Below are 17,888 nucleotides of genomic sequence, written 5' to 3' on the forward strand. Positions count from 1 at the left end.
ATCTTGTCTGAGCACAATATGGAAGTTCCCAGTTCCTGTTAAGGGCAGCAGCATGTTTGCAGAACCAAAGGCAATGGCCCTCAGGTTTTCACAAGAGTGTACCCGAGTGAGAAGGGAAAGGATCTCATCTGACGAAGGCATAATAGCATTTCAACAATTATTTGTTGTATCTTACCCTTCAGGACAGTGTCATCGGGCTTGAAGGAATTCTTCACAGTACCTGAAATACTTAATGGAGGAATGAAAAACATATTTTAGGAGAAACACTCTCTGAAACAACAACTTACCAGAATACACCATTTTGAAAACAGAGGTACAATTGCTTGTTACTCTTACATTAACTCAGAAATCCAAATTCATCATACTCTCTCCTGTCTACCAACTATCATCTTTTCTTTGCATGGTTTATCTACTTCAGCCATGGTAATGAGAGCAGAAGTATATTTCTAGAAGATGAAATATTAAAACCTACATCCTCCTATAAATGTTTTAGCTCAGTTACAGGTCTGCTGGCCCAAATGATTAACCCACCAAGATTCAGAGTATTCTCACACGTGAACAGTGTACTGCAAAAAATGGCATTGCCTCCTTTAAAAATCAATTATACTTAAATTAAGCAAGTCAACATACATTTTAATCTAAAAATATTCCATTATTCTATATGCAGCCATAACATTATGCAGCATTTCTGGGGAAAAAATAATAAATCTGTAACAAAACACAAAATCAGCTAAAAATTTGCTGCAACAGTGAAGAGGTCATGTACAAAAAACTCTTTGCTTGAGCTTGAAGTAATTATCTCCAGGGGTTTAGCAAAAGTTGTCTTCTGCTATATCTGTCATACTACACTATGGATATTTCCTTCCTTTATGCTTACTACAGTGTTACTGAGGGAGTGATTGTAAACTGTTTCGAACTAATCTGTTGTGATACAATGAGCAAAGAGAGCAAGCGAAGTCCCTTCATTTACCCATATTCCAACAAAAAAAGTCTAAAGAACAGAAACTCTTCTAAAACATGACTTGCCTGAATGAATTTTTTAAAAAAATATTATATATATATATATATATCTCATATGGAAAGAGATGGAGATCCATTCCATAGTGGACTCACAGTTGCCTATAGAACCCTTGTACAACCAGAGCACAACAAAGTTGCAATCTCTTGAAGGCAAATACGTAATTTTCAAGTAAAAGCTGCTGTTTCAGAACTACTAGGGAAGATAAAACTGCAGTGAAAATTTAGATTTGAGTGCAAACTCTCTCAACTGTTTCCTTTCCTTTCTTTACTAGAGCCATTTCAGATCCAGCTTTAGACTTCTATATGCCTCAAGTACTTTCCTGCAAAATCATAGTTTTGATTTTAATTTTTTTACTAAGTATTTTACAAATGAAAGGTGGGAAATGCTGATCAGTGAATACTGTATTGCTCTGCATTTCCAGGAAATAATGAAGTCTTGAAAAGCTAATGAAATTTTGCTTGAGGGTTGTTGCTCTTTACAAGGTTCACATGAATGTCCCACCTCTTTTAATATTTCTTAATATTTATTCATGTGATTTGAATAAAATTAATATTTTTCAAAACATTGCTTCATCTTAAGAGAGTGTCAATACTACATTTTTGGGAAATGTATTTCCTATTATTCTTTCTAGGCCCCAAAGATGTAAATCTTGCACAGAGCTGGTCAGTTGTTTGTGTGGGTAGAGGCTGGGTCCAGCTTCACTGTATAAAACCCCACTGGAGCTACAACCGCTGTCTGAATGATTGAGATCAGAAGCTTTAGGACAAGGTTCAGGGAGTCCCTGAAGGGGGGAAATGTGGGAGAGATGCTGTCTCTGCAGAACTGCACCATGGGGCTCCCCCGGCTCCATGGGCAGGGAGCTCTGAAGGGCTCTGCAAAACTGGGGCTATCTTCCAGCCCCCTGCGAAACTGTGACGCCTCCACTCCAACACTACCAGGTCTGAGGTTTGTTGTGTCCAGGTTAATATTGCTTAAACAATTTGCTCGTTGTGCTAATTCATTGTACATGAAAAGATAAAGGTCGGTTCATTCTGGTCTTTTAAAGAAAAGCTTCTTACAGGATTTTTATAGTGAAATTCTGTTCACATAGGGACCTAAACCTGTACTTCTGTTTATGTATTCTAGCATAATTATGCAATTTAAAATGTCAGGTGCTGTAGATGTTTATTTGCAAATCATACACACAGACACACAGAGTTCTCCAAGTGCAGCTTAGGGCAGGCATGGTCCACATTCATTAACCCTTAAAAGAGAGTCTTCACCATAATTTCTGTTGTTAAAATTTTGTATAAATCAAATGAAGGAAAGTGAGAGTCTTTGTTTACAAGAATGGAGGAAGAAAAACAACTACTGGCAACTTTTAGAGCTGGAGCTCTGAATGCACATTTATAGTATTCATGAATAAACAGGAGAATCATTCTATTGAATATTAATATTCATAAGAGTTGGGCTAAACAACATCAGATTCTTCCTACTGACTACTGCCTTCATCTAGAAGATTAATTAAATTAGGTTCTATAAGGGCCGCGATTTCTTTTCAGAAGTCATTTGTAAGGGAATGGTCTCTCTATCCAAATGTTATCTTTCAGCAATAAATTCAGCAGCATTACTGCAGGCGACACTACTCATATTAAATTAACGGATTTGAGAGCCTGATACTTCTTAACGAGCTTAATACACAGGGAAATTATTTAAGTCAAGATTTTTGTTTAATATTAAAATATGCTGATTTCTGTTAGAAAATGAAGATGGTAATGCTCTTGAACCAGAAAAAAATTATAATTCCCTACACTATGTTCCACAATGAGAGAAAGGCTGGTAAGTAATGTTTCATAGAAAAATATTAATTTATTAGATTAGATACTTTATCATGTTTTGAGCAAGCTCCTGGACAGGAGTCAAATGCCCTTAGGCTGATAGATGAATTGAACCCAAGTTTCGTACTTTTCAAGCAAGCGTAAGTATCAGTGCTGGCCTCACAGATAACAGTGCAGTGTCACTACTGCCTTATATTAGTTTGGTAAGCAAAAATTTTGCCTAAGTGATTTAAAGAATGAATGTTTCAAACCATGCAGTAAGCATGTTCTCAAACTAACATTTTCCATAAAGGTTTATTAAACTGAAATGTAACTTTTCACATTCTCACTCCAGCTGCTGACCCAATTTTTCCTGTCCTCTTCCTCTCCTCCCATTATTTGTTGGTCCCTACTCAGGACAGAGCAACCATCGGGGTCCAGGAACCACTCTTCAGATATGTCAATGCCCAAATTACTATCTGATAAACTCCACAAAAAGCTTAATTTCCTCCTTACACAAATGAAGAAACTTCTAAAGTCTCCAAAAATGTTCATTACCTGGGAAAACTTTCTTGTTCTTTTTGTGTAAGTGCAGGGATGAAATCTTCCTACCTCCTAAGGTAAGGATTACCTTATATTGGTATATATATTGGTGTGTATATATATGTAGGATTACCTTAGAAGAACACCACCTCTGGGGTTTAGACCCTTCAGTAATAACAGAAAGGTAATTTGGTCCTTCTAATACTGAGGAAATCTTCCAGTAAAGAAAGGAATTATTTATATATAGCTAGACTGACAAATTTATATGCCTCAAAAATGTAATTGGTTTTATGTCATTTTGAGCTCATAAAGCTCCAGTAGTTATTCCCTCTCCCTGCAAAGACAAAACAAGTTGATCTGTCTGGGTCTTAGCGGAGGCTCATGAGGCTCATTTAGCATTTTAGGTTGTGAGGCATTCGCATCTTGAAGCCTTATACTAGAATACATGGTAAGGCAACTTCTAATGAGTTCCATTTCAAGATTAAATAATTTCCAAAGTCTTTAAGTAACCCAGATACACACGTCTAAATTGAATAATTGCTTCTAGCTTACAATTCTACTCCAGAACAAACTCAAGTCATATGTAATGTTTTTTCTAACATCTTAACTTAATCAGAGAGTGAACCTAGGTCAGCAGGCAAATGGCAGAACACAAGATGGCACTTCCAGTGTGGTTTTTTCACTATTTTCCTACTGAAGTTATCCCTCCAGTTCAGACTCCCAGGGAGGAGGGGCTGCAGAGCATGCCTAAACATTCCCAGCTGGCTCTTCTGCTATGCAAGCACCTGGTCCCACAGAGCTGTGCTTATTTTTACTCTCCTTTTTACCATGCCTTTTTAGTGAGCAAAGCTCTGGGACAATGGACTCTCGCTGACCAGATGTGGCCAGAAAGTAAAACAAGGCCTTCAACTCAGTTTTGCATCTCTAGGTCACACTGGAGTTAGGCGGTATCTCCTATTGCACGTGGCTTGCAGTGGTTTCAGAGCCCTGAACAAGCCAACCCATGTAACATTTCCTACATACACTTGAACAGAGGGAACTCAATCATGTTACGATGGTTAAAATCATGCCCGTTAAGAATAAAACATCAAAACTATGATCTTATCTCACTAAAGCAAATCCTGATTTATACTGACCCTTGAGCACTTCATATTATAAATCTTCTTTTTTGGTTGGGTTTTTGTTTTTGTTTTTTTTTTTTTAAATAATGCAAAAAAAGATTTCTGAGTTAGGTCCAGTGCTCCGGCACTGGAGCTGTAATGACTATTTTAAATGGTTGGTTTTCTAGAATTTTACTAATACTCATTTCACGTGGAATTTTTATGAAGCAGCTATGTGGTGCAATGATACAAAAAATAAATTTAGAAGTGCCATGAATATATAGATATATCGGTAATTACTTTTATTTTAATAGCAGCTTCCAGTATTTATCATTCTCCCCAGCCGTACTGATTTTTCAGCACTGTATATGAAGCAACCTTTCTTAATGCTTTTCTTAATCACACTGGTATCAAAGATTACAATATGAAACTACTTTGTTTGAGGCATTACATATTCATTTCAGTTACTGGGGAATGAGATGGAGAGCTGAAGCTAAAATCCTACTTAATTCTTGGAAACGCCAGCATTTTTATTCATTTCCGGAACGTTATGATGTACCATTTGTAGTTGAAGTGCATTTCATAAATTATTTTTTCAAATTAGTATCTCTATGTTTGAAAAACAGCGTATTGGAAATCCACATTGGTTGTATTTTGTTTTCTAATGGATTATAATGTATGCATACCTAATTAAAAAGTAAGCTTTATGTGTCTAACCATGAAGATATCGGACACATTTATAAACTTTCAAAATCTGACTATATAAAGAAAAGATACTCTACTTTTGCTTAGTATTTTGCCATTCCCCTGATGTGAGTTTAATGCTCAAACTCTTTGTGAACTGAATTCTAGGCTTAAGTGTTGCTTTCAAGTCAAATTGACACAGCTAAGTTTATTGATATAAGTATATAAAATTTTTCTTGTGAGAATTTATCTCAGACTAATACTGTGTTCTATTACAGATAATTAAAGTGGCTCTAAAATACCATTTATACTAAGGGAAAAGTTAATTTACTGTGAATTTTTAACTAAGGGTCACATTCAATATTACTTATATAAATATGCTAATGGCCTGAAAACTAATTTCTGTTAAAAAAAACCCCAATAAACAAACCATATCTTCTTCTTATTAGAATTCAAAGTCTAATTAAAAAAACCCTACAAACCCAAGACAATAAGCCAAGATACAAGATTTGTTGTGGAAATATGAAATTTGACAGCTGGAATGTTTTGATGTGCTAGCTTTTTAGCATTGGGGGGTTTGATTTTTGTTTTTAAGTTTTTTTAAATTTTATTTTAGGTGCAAGTCATATTTGCATTTCATAGTTTCTGTTATTTCTTAGTATTAACAAATTCTTACCAGCACTTTGGAACAATCAAAAACCAAAGATTTTGAATTTCAAAAGAAAACCCCAATGCATTTTCAAAGCATACCTTTTGAAAAAATAAACTTTTGGCAGGGACTCCATTCTAACATTACAAATAATAAATTTATGTAAAAGCAGTTTACTTAAGTATTATTTACTTGTCACAGTCTTTCTTAGCAATACCATTATACTTCTGATACCTGTCACAGGGAAAAACTGCTCAGTTCACATAGCTTAAGCCAAATCGGGATTGAAGCGGTTTATTGATTCACTAATGACTTGTAATTAACCTATGTTCATGATCAATATCAGTCATACTACATACATACCTCAACACTAGACACTTGTGAAATGTTAATAAACACCCACACATTCCTAAACACCTAGCGCCAATCTCAAGAGGCTGTAGCCCAACACCCGCTACCTGCAGGCTGGGGGGATGGGTGCAGAGGTCTCACACGCTCACCCCAGCTGTGGGTCCAACCCACTGCACCCTGAGCTGACACGCTGTGCCCATGCCTGGCCCTGCTGAGGTCACCCTACGGGTGGGGTGATGCCTCATGGGGTTGACCACTGCCATTTCCACTCCAAGGAAATTTTCCTGCTTTCTTTAGACTCAGAAAAAGACCTAAAGCGGAGGATGGCAAATATTAGAATGAACGGATACATTTGAATCAGAGCAAAATGAATGCCTTGTGGATCACGAATGCCATGGATTTCGTTTTAATATCTCAGCACAAAGAGACACTTTGGAAGTCCTGTGCCAGCAAAGGTGCCAAAGCACATTCTTCCCTGTGAGGCAGGATTGCAGGAAACAAATTCTGTTGCTCTAGGTTTTCTGGGTAGGTCAACCATGTACAAGATTTCTATAGTTTTCTGTACAGAAATAAATTACACTGATTTGGCTACAGCATCATAATAATTACTAATGCAAAACACATGCATACAGGGAGAAATAAGAAAGTGCAGCAGTGATGAGAAAATCTGTCAAGGGTGACAGAGGGAATAAAATACAACCTACAACTTAAACCAGAGCACCTTTAATCTCTGGAAATGCTTTTCACGCCATCCTTCCAAGAAGCCCGTTAGATGTAAGAATATTTTGTCTTACTTGGCTTGGACAGATCTGCTATTCATTTCCACAGTTCATAATGTAAATGTGGCTTCTGGTACATAATACAGTTTCAGTGTTTACTGTTACTTGAACTTTCAGCCCTTCCAGAAATGTGTGCATATATGTATCTTATCTTTGCTTGGACATAGTCAAAAAAAGCCTCCCAGAACATTCAGAACCAGACTTGTCAAACCATAAAATGACACTTCTCCATAACCTGAATAAATTTAAACTGCATAGGTTTAAAAAAAAAAAAAAAAAAAAAAAAAAAAAAGCTGTAATATTTTGTATAGGTATTCTCCCTAGTTCTCATTATGGTAAATGAATATTTTTTTTTTATTCAGTATAGGCTACATGGAAACCTACTGCTCAAGTTTTCTGGATTCTGTGCAGGTCACAAATGTCAAAGTCACTCGGAAAGCACAGCAGACTTTCAACACATCCAAGATAATCTAAAAGTTGTCAGTTACTGAGCGGTAATGTGGATAAGTGGGAAAACAGTCTGATTAGCACTTGATACAAAATCATTCCCAGCATCCTATCAATTAGCATTTATGGTGCTGTCACTGAGTCTTGCATATATTTTGTTTGACACACTGAATACTGAATATGAACAAGCTAATGTTTAACCCACCTTAAAACTTAGTAAAGAGACTTAGGTTATCTGTATGGCTCAAACCATTTCTTGACTACTTTTTCATGAGATCTAATGATGCTTGACACACTTTCCTTAAAAAAAATACTTGGTGCTAAAAAACAAATCATATTCTACCACTGCTTGGCAGTGTTCTCATCAATGTGACGTTTATTTGTATTTTGGAGGAAAAATTACAGGCAAAGCTGTTAGAATGAAACAAAACAGGAGCTAAAAATGACTGAATGTCACATCTTCCTCTCTCATTGCTTAGGAAAGCAGTTGCATCAGTCTGCACAGGCTTGTGGTGCATTGGAGTGTTTCTCTGCATGTTACAAGACCCTGCTTTTCCTTTTCAGAGGAAAATCAGGATTCAGTACTTTTGTTTCTAAATTGTTTTGAAAAGATAAAATTTCAAGAACAGAATTTGGTCCTGTTTTAAAATATAACCCCTAAAACACAAGGCAGGGCATCATACAATCACAAATACCAAAATATTATTAGTTTTATTTATGGACTACATTATGACTTCATTCTGAATGTATCCATAGAAGAACCTAAGCTACCTAAGTATTTCTGAGGCTAAATAAATAAAGAAAAAATGTCATTTGCAACTAAGTTCAGCATTGTGGCCAGTGGTGAGCAGGGCAGGAATACCTCAACAGCATGGATAGAGAATAAGCTGAGACATGATAACTAACCATAAATTTTATTCTATTTTTTGAATTAAGAAATGGTCCCATTGTCTTTAACAGGACTGAATCTGAATTAAGTAGATTTATTAATTATTAGATCAGTTTAGTTCAGAAAATTGCGAATGCCAGAGGATAAATAAACTGAGACCCTAAAAGAACTGTTAGCCCCAAGTGCTACAATATCCTTTCCTCAGATGGCTCTGCCCCTCTGAAACCCAGACTCTGGAGTCAGCACCCAGGTTCACTCCAGCCAAAGGAAGAGCCAAGAAAACACATGCAAAATCAGAGCTCTCTCTGGGAGAAGCATCAAGTTTGACAATAGAAAATACTAAGTACAGGGGAAAAGAGTACCTAACATCCTTCCTACCTCTAAGTGAGGGTATGTGAATCACAGATCAGCTCCTGTAGAAGAATGGCTGCAGAAGCATGGCCTTAGAATCTCTGAAGATCTGCACAATCCAGGCCTGGTATTAGAATAGGCCTGTAATCAGAATTGTACTGAAGTTGCTGTGCTGAAGTTAACAAGAAAGGTAGCCTTGAGCTATTCTTGAATCCTGAGACCAAGTAATTATGTTGTGCCAACAGGCCATGGCTGTAACAAGCTACAGCTGCTGGGAAAGCAGGTGCAGGGCCAAGAAAGATAGGGACCGGTATGGGAAAATAGGGAGTAACAAACTACAAGGCTGAAGCACAGCAACACAATTAGCTACATGGATAGAATGCTTATTTTAGTCATGATAATTAGGGGTGAGAACCGCGCGTGTTTAGAGACTACTAACCAATTATATTTCTGCTTTACGAATATGCATGTGTATCAGTTCTATATAAGTAGTGTTAGAAACTAATAAAGTTGAGCAAGATGCATAACTCATATTGAGCGCCTTCTTGACTCCGGCGAACCCTTCTTCCAACAAGCTCCTTCCCAAGGCATGTAACCAAAGAGGCATTCAGGTAGAAACATGCAAGTACCTACTTGGAGAAACCCCAGTTCTCTGCCCTCCCTACAGATGCCCCAACACACAAACCTCCACTCCTATCACCAGTCTACAGGAGCCACTTTGAGGCCCCAGAGCAGCAAGAACATAAAATTCAGAAACTAGACAGAAAATAAAGACACGATTGTGACTCTATTTGCCACTAGTAAAAGCATTTACCTCAGGTCTGAGTCCTGTTTCAATCCTCACAATGCTCATTCTTCTCCTTTTAAAGACTTCTAAAATATGGCACATGAAGAGTACCTCGTCTTCTCCTGCTCAGCATGGGGCTTCTGGATGACTCTCCCATCACAGACTCTGGGGGCAGGTGGCTGTAAATTAAGTATTTCCAAGCTCAGATCCCTTCTAACACTTAGACCTTAATTCCTGGACATAGAGAGAGGAAGATGAGCCGTTCAGGCCAGCTACATGAAAGTGAAACACTTGGTGTCTCTAGGTTTACCCAGCCTTACCTCCAGCTTCCACTGACCATCTGCCATGTTCATGTGGCTGGATATTTGCAGCTAATCCAAAACAGAGCCCAAAGATTATTTTCACTGTTTGAGTAAAGGCCTACTTTTATCCCAATGTTTATGATAATACAAAAGTTTGCACTGGACTGGTAAACACAAACAACAGTCATAACTAGAAATGTTTTTTTTCTTTGCTTACCCTTCTTTCAGCTCCTTTTTGCCCCAGAGACAGCCCACTACATCTCCAAATTCATTAGCAATGACCACCTGATACAGAATACCTGCGTACTTACTGTACCCTAAAAGCTGACACCAAACAGGCATGCCGCTAGAAACACAAGTGTCTACAAGGAAACACTTTCCTCACTTGCAAACACTCACAAGTCCAGTTTCCATCAGTTTCTAAAAGGAGGGGCTCGATTTTTTTCTCATTCCTGTCCTTTCTTTGTAACAGGACTTAATCTAATCAGTCTTGCTAGTGCTAGTGCTCTTTTAGCTCTACTAGTTCATCAATTTGGCCACTCCAACAGAGAAAACAAACAAAAACCTTTTAATTAAATGGTTTCATTTTCTGGATTCTATTTATTTTTCTTTTCCAATGAGTTCTGGACAAAGAGACCTCACACCAGTGGCACAAATGGTATTGCAAGGCTTGAGAACTGCTGTGACCTAACCATGCATCACAGAGGTGATATAACTAACCAGAACATTTTAAAAGTATCTCAGGGACCAATAAAACCATTCCACTGATAATCAAATCTAAAACAAGTACAACCATACAGATTTTAAATTTTCCTTTTTACTTCTTCAGTTCAGGGTGTTGGTACACACCTGCATTAGAACATTTTTATATCCATCAGTTAAAGTGCGGGTTTCAATCTGTCAGTAAACTTTGCTTTTTAAGGATTACCATTAGCAACAGTGATTTTTTCCTATATTAAAAGGCAGATTAATTGGCATTGTAAAGCACAATTGCACTGACATTTTATTCACCAAATTAATACATGGCAATCTCAAATTTTTGTTCAGGTTAAAAAGAACAGGGAATGGGAGATTGCTGTAATTTGTTTTTACAAACTGCTTTAATATCTCACAAAAGTAAATGAAAGCTGTAATTTTCCATCTATTTCTCTTTAAAGTCCTGGAAATGTTCACAACATCCTGAATGACGTAGCCTATAAGCATCTGTAGCGTGTGATCTACAGAATCAGCATATGGATGAATATGGGTCACATTAAAATTTAACTGAAAGCCATGAATTTTTACTGCTTCCTGATGTTACGAGCCATACCATTTCAATAACCATTGCACTGGATCTCAGAAGCTAACAGGATTAACACATGGCACACTGAAAATACTAGACAAGCAACAGAAGAAGGAATGGTCATTTATAAGATGTAACATCACGGCCTAATAAGAATGGGTAGAAGATGAGTTTTATTTTTTACTATGAGTTTTTCTGAAGAGTGAGTGAGGAGGGATGATTCCAAGTCTTGGTCTTGCTGTAAGGGTTGGAACCACCTGGACATCTTCCATATACATACTGGTACAACATGGCACCTACTAACAAGGGAGAAACTTTGGTGGGCTTTTATATTTCTGCTATGAGTCTGTAACGTCAGATGTCATGTTCACAGCTGCAGTGTGTTTTCAGAGAAGCATCATTGTTTGCCATTTTGACACATGGGGTGTCAAGTGCTCTTAGGTTTGGTTCAGCAGCAGACAAGGCATCAGCAGCGTATCAGAGCACGTGTGCTGTATTCAGAGGATGGTTCTCTCTGTTCAGATTGACAGCTTCATCTGTGTTGTCTTCTGTATATTGTAATCTGTCGATTCATACCACATTTCTCACAGTGTTTGAAAGGTGGTCGAGGCGCTCAGGTATTCCAGATAGATCAGTCAGAGGGTATTGGTTACTAAATCTGTAGCAAAACTCATGAAAGAGGGCTATGTTCAATTCATCTGCTGAGGCTGCCACCCATGCATTGCACAGTGTGTGTTGCAATGCCATTCTTAGAAGCCGTTTCCTCTCTTTCCTTGGGAATAGAGACACATATACCGGAAAGCAAGCTCAGACTGCCAGCAGTCGTACTATTTGTAGGTCAAGCCAAGGATGAAATTGATATGGGTGAAGTTGACAAGGATATTTTTGGTCATATATTTGGCTTGGAAGTCTTAAGCTCTTGCAGATACTTCAGATAACCATCACAATACGGGATCTTATGGAAAAATATTTATGGTATTTGGTTTATGGGAAAAGTCTGCTGTGTTTTGAAGGGCTGAACACTCGCAAAGATTCTGCTTTTTGAGTAATGAGAGGCGCTAGGACAATTTCTATGAGTATAATAGCTTTCCAGTGAAAGTAGCATGGATATGACAGATCCACCATCGTTCCTCTGTTCATCAATTTTAGTGAAAAGGTAAAGGTTTCTAAAGTGATGCTAAATTAGGTTGCTCTGAATTTTTCTGAACCTCTTAACAAGGGATTTGATGCTGTGGCTGAGTCATTTTTAAGACTGTATGGAATCATTCAATTTACACCTGTCACAAATCTTGACACCCAAACTGTTCTCCCTAACAAACAAATATTTGTGAGCCATTGAAATTCCGTTTTTCTTCTGAAGTTAATGAAAATAGAATGGCAGAAAAATACTTGAAAACATTATGCTCGGCTGTTTTCTATTGGTTTGTTAAAGTGTAACATAAAATTATTACTTACGTAGAAGTTTAGTACAAACAGTAAAAAAAACTCCATTACTATCTTGATGCTGCTTTGGGTTTGTTTAATATCACATGGATAATTATAGAAATGGGCTGGGTGTCTCTCAGTAAGAGTTTATGGGTGACTTATGCTTACACAAAAGGCCGAAATATGACCTTACACTAGAAAATTCTGGCTATCAGTTTCAGAAAATATAACAATGATTTTCAGTTTATGCAGCATATGAAATTAAGCATTAAAACACAGAATATTTAACAAATTAATCAGATTCAGTTTAAGTCAGGTTTAAACAGGATCTACATTCTCATCAAATACTGTAAATTAAAGGAATTGTATATTTGATAACACACCTCATAAATAAAAGCTGAAATTATGCACTTGCTTGAGTGGTAAATCAATTTTAATGTAGAGTGGTATTTTGTGTTTTATACATTCATTTATTCCTCTCATGCAAATTCACTTTTTATTACGGGCACCTTTATGTCCATACTTGCAGGTCAGACCTTTGCAATTTGCAAAGAGTCAAGTCATTCTGTAAGCTGTCAGCAGGAAGAATGCTTGCACATTGCAAAGCAACCTTCATGTGAGTACTGGTGAAGGTAGATGCGAAGCATCGCTCTAGGATGAACAGGAAAACCACCAGTTTACAAATAGGTTAGATATTATGGTTCACAGATGCTTTCACCTTAATTTTTTAAAGTGTGACTTTAAGATATACAAATATTGTCACATCTTCTTCCAAGACAGATTCCTATCTTTCTTAATAATATATGTGTGTGTATATATATATCTCCAATCTTTACTAAAATCATATGTTGTATTTTCTGGAATTCATGTGGAAATACATTTTAGAGGATTTTTGCATACTTAAAATGAATAAAAGATGTGAAGGCAAATTAATGTCATATCTCACCAAAACAACGAAAAACAAAACTATAAAGTGAACAGCGGGAACTCTGCTGTAAATGGATAAGGATAAATCACATTCAAAAAAAGTGTAAATTGCTAAGATAACATGTCGAACATTTCCTGGAGATCTTAGCAAACAAAACCAGAACTCAAATATGAAATTAATTTTCCTGACACCTTCACTAATATCCTTAGATTTCTTTAACCCCTTCACTTCCCTGTTTGTTGGTTTCTGATGCGTATCCCTTGCAGTAGCAGAAAGAAGCTGATGCCTGTGGTGACCAGTGATGAATGTGATATATTTGAACGAATCTCATAGGGTGATAGATAAGACAAAATGACAGAGTACTGAATTCATTGAATTCCAGCTCAGGAAAAAAGATAAGCTCGTAGCTGTAAGCCTTAGCAGCATCATTAGCCTCCCCACCTTGATGCCACAAGGGCTCCAAGAATACTTCACAATAGGCCAAGGCAGCTGAAATTAAAAAGATTATTTTTGCACCTGCCTATTTTACCTGTTCTGCTTCAACTAGGATCCCCAGAAAGGTATGGGGAGATCAGGAACCCAGCTGCACTGAATAAGGAGTTTAGAGCCTGAATCACAATACTTACTTAAAAACAAAAGGCACAACAGAAACTTTAGAACAGGTTTACTTATGGACACCCTAATCCTGAAAATATCTCACCGGATGTTGGTACATCTATACTCATAACAGAACTAGTCCATTCCTTGAATGGAAAGTCCTCCCAAACCCAAATGTTCATCCCAGTTACGGTCAAAGTTTCCAAGCGGGCTAGTAAGGGTGTTGACACATACAGTCTGGTTTCCCGAAAGCAGCAGAGCTGTGAGTGAGGAGCTGTGCAGTGAAAGACCACCCTTGGTGCTGCCCCATCAGCCTTGACCACCCCTGCGGGGCCACACTGCAGCCACCTTGACCAAACTCCATCACGCCCATGTCTAAGAGGGATCAGTCAAAGTTTTTAAAACTTGGAATAGGTTTAACCAGTGGTAAAGGAAATTTTCAGTGCCAACACAAGAATCTCTTCTGGTAACATGACATTCTTAGTTAATTGAGGAATATGCTCTGAGACAATGTTTTGAGGGTTTTTTTTGTGGTGTGGCTTGTTTTTTGTGGTTTGTTTTTTTTGTTGGGTTTTTTTGTTTGTTTTGGTTTTTGGTTGGGTTTTTTTTTGTGGGGGGGGGTGTTTGGTTTTGGGTTTTTTTGAGGGGGTGGCGGTTTTGTGTTTACTTTTAAATCTTCTTCCATTTTTCTCAGCTGTGTTTCAGTGGTGTCACATAGCAGATATTCTTTTGCTCTTGGCTTTGTACAAGTGTCTTGGTCCAGAATATAGACTCTGGTGCAGATGCCACAGTCACAGGATCAGCCCTCCAACTTTACAGAATCACCTTCTAAATCATCTGATTAACTGCTGTTGGAAGCATCAGGCTATCAAATAGCACCCTATTACCATTTTCCTTAATTTCATACCAAATCTGAGCCTATCCATGTATTTGTTATTTGGACTAACTCTTAAGAATAGAAAGAGGAAATTGCTACAGTCTAAGAGCGGGCTCAAGGAGCACTCCTCCTCTTAATGGTAGTTATTAATATGGTATAGGCAATACAGTGTATTAAATACATTAAATTTTTATTTGTCTGTAATAGGCTGTTTTTTCCATTTGCTGCCTGAGATCTTATTCACTTACCCCTCACAGCAAAGGTGACTCCAATTATATGGGACTCAGTTCTGTTCTCACAGAAGAAAATAAATCTATATTCTAAAAAATAGAATGAATTTTGAACATTGCAACTGTGGCCATTGGTAAAATAGAAGAATGACATCTGTAATACAACTAGCCCCAAACGCTCTGTACAGCAAAGCAATCAAACCAACATATATATATATAAATAAATAAAAATAATCTGTTATCTCCATCTCTATCAGCCAGAGGCTGTTTCTATAATGCATACCTGAAATGCAGTTCATGATTCATAAAGCTTTATATCTGCAGTGGTAAAACAGAGAAAATCATGTGAAGACACCTGCAGTACATTTCATCTTAACCTCTTGGGGTCTCTGTCCCATGCAAAACCATGACCTTAACATTTGAGGAAAAATCCATTTTAAATATGCACCAGCCAGAACCCCAAAGGTATGCTGATAACACAGTGATTTCATGGACCTGAACACAGCTGTTTGGACAATCTTATAAAAGATGCAAAGCTGCTAAATGATCTGAAAGACAATATTCTTGTCAATACTTTTGCAAAAAAACGTAACTTTAATTACTTTTTCAAAAGAGCATATTCATTTAAATTCAGATTTGATTTCAAATCAATTATTTCCTCTGCAAAACAACTGAAAAAAATACTCACTCTATTTGTATTTTCCAAATGTCTTGGTCTTTAGAAAGATAGAAGCCTAAAATTTAAAGCCTCAGATCTTAGATAATTTCCTGAATAAATAACCTCAAGTCAAATAGAAAGTGCTGGATGCTCATGGCCTTTTCCAATCTAAAACTGAATGTGTAGAAAATGCTTAAACATGAAAAAAGGAACAAAATTTTGGAGTTTTAATTCTGGCAATTAATGTAAATAGTAAAACTCTTTTTTGCTTGCTTTCACTTTGCTTTAGCGGACTGATGGATCTTTAGGGCATCTACTGTATTTATTAAGTAATTAGATCCTAATACAGATATCTATATATGTTTTTAAACCAGTGGCTCCATCTCTGAGTTATTTCTGGTTCTTCAGCAAGGTCATGCTACTGATACGATTCCTCTTTTCCTCTCTGTAACAGACATATGAGTGACTAGATTGTTCAGAAAGATGCTACAGTTTCATCTAAATTGACATGGAGCCTGAGTTTGGAAGACCTTAAGTGCCCCACTGACAGATAGTAGCCCTTACAAAGAACTTGGGCAAACAAATTGGAGCCCAACAGTGCCCATGAAATATTTCATCTAGAAACCTGCCACTAATTTGCAGCAAATTTGTCTGGGAGAAAAAAAAAAAAAAAATCAGTCCACATATAACCCGAAGGTGTTGGGTTTGATTTTTTTTTTCATATTAGTATTAAAACTCATCAGAAAAATAGACTGAAAACAATTACACTGTTGCTGACCTGATGCACTTATTCTGTTATCAGTGGAAGAGTTTAATGTATGGAAATCTGAAAAAAATGGCAAATTCTTGTCTGAAAGGCAGTGAGGAAAAGGAATAGGGAAAAAAAAAAAGAAAGAAAAAGAGGAGGAGATTACTAGTTCTTCATAAACATTTGAAGGTATGTCCTACCTGGCTCATCAATCGTTTGAGTAATAGTATTGCAGTGTGGTATATTGTTATATTGTTAATGAAATGCTAATAGTTTGCTACTTTGCCCTGTGAATATCCGTGCACTGGGACTAATATAATATTGATCTGAGAAGGCAGTAAGACAATTGGCTACACGGATTTCCTCTGAAAGGCATTTCTGGGAAGTCCAGCAATTATAAGCAATTCTTGGGCAATTATAATAATAATTACTTAGGGGTCTTTTTACTCCAAGGACATTCGTAAACATTTCTTACTCCTAATTGTAACAGGAACAGTGCTAATCACTCTAGCATAAATGTCTTCAGCACATCTATGTTCCCCTAATTGAATTACTAGCATGGTAGATAGACAGAAGGGTGGAAATAAAGATTCCTAGCTTCAGTCTTATCTTCAGCCTTGGCAAGAGGAAAGTCACGAGGGATCCTCTTATTTCTTAAGCACCAGTCCCTCAAACCTCTGCATGGTTTATGATTACATTCTCTAAGTACCCAACATTTATTTCTCGACACATGCCATCTCAAACTTGGCAACACCATCACCTTTGCTACCTTTGTTACCTCTTTCACAACGGGACACCGATTCATTACACCACAGCTTGTATCACTTCTAGGACAGATGTGGATGTATTCATTTGGAGACTGTGTTCTCTCAAACCACACCACCATCTAGGCAAAGACCTAGTGTTTGGCTTCCTCACCTGAAATGCAGAAGACCCAAGCCTTACCTCATGACTGAAGTCAAACTTAAAACCTGTTTCTTGAGGAAGTTCAGTAACCAGCCTGGAGACAATTACCTGGAAAGGGAGAGAAAGTCTTAATGCCTTCTGTTAAATGACAGGAAACGTGAATTTAAATGCCCTGAACAGAAACCCCGGCAGCAAGAGAAAGAAAAGCCTTTCCAGTTTCTGCGCCAGAACAGAAAAATGCAGAACTATCTTTCCTACCAATGTTTTAGTTCTCCTCTTTGCTACTCCGCCTTCTTGAAGACAGTGTTAACGTGATCGGTTGTAACTAATCCTCCAAGCATGAGAAAGTCAGGGTCTCCAGAGCAAAGAACCAAGAGTATTGAAAATAGGCTATTTCACAAACATTATCTGAAACAATTGAAAACCACTGTCACAAATTTGGGGTGTTTTGGGGTGGGGGTAGTTTTCATAAAACCAGTCTTGCATGAGGGAGAATGCTGAGGAGTTGCATTTCCCACCCAAGACTGTACAAGTGTTA

At 37.3% G+C, this 17,888-nt stretch overlaps 1 long non-coding RNA gene across 1 annotated transcript in view; it reads right to left on the bottom strand.

The window, feature by feature from the left end:
* Positions 1–17,460, bottom strand: part of LOC114013789 (uncharacterized) — a 30,069-nt gene extending 12,609 nt beyond the window's left edge. The window contains exons 1-3 of the long non-coding RNA XR_003556976.2: positions 17,390–17,460; positions 9,425–9,576; positions 176–228 (exon numbers count right to left, since the gene is read on the bottom strand). This is a non-coding gene — a long non-coding RNA (uncharacterized LOC114013789). The remainder of the gene's footprint in view (positions 1–175; positions 229–9,424; positions 9,577–17,389) is intronic.
* Between the last annotated feature and the right edge of the window lie 428 nt (positions 17,461–17,888).

Source organism: Falco peregrinus, chromosome 2, assembly GCF_023634155.1.
Source record: "Falco peregrinus isolate bFalPer1 chromosome 2, bFalPer1.pri, whole genome shotgun sequence".
In the NCBI taxonomy this organism is placed as follows: domain Eukaryota; kingdom Metazoa; phylum Chordata; class Aves; order Falconiformes; family Falconidae; genus Falco; species Falco peregrinus.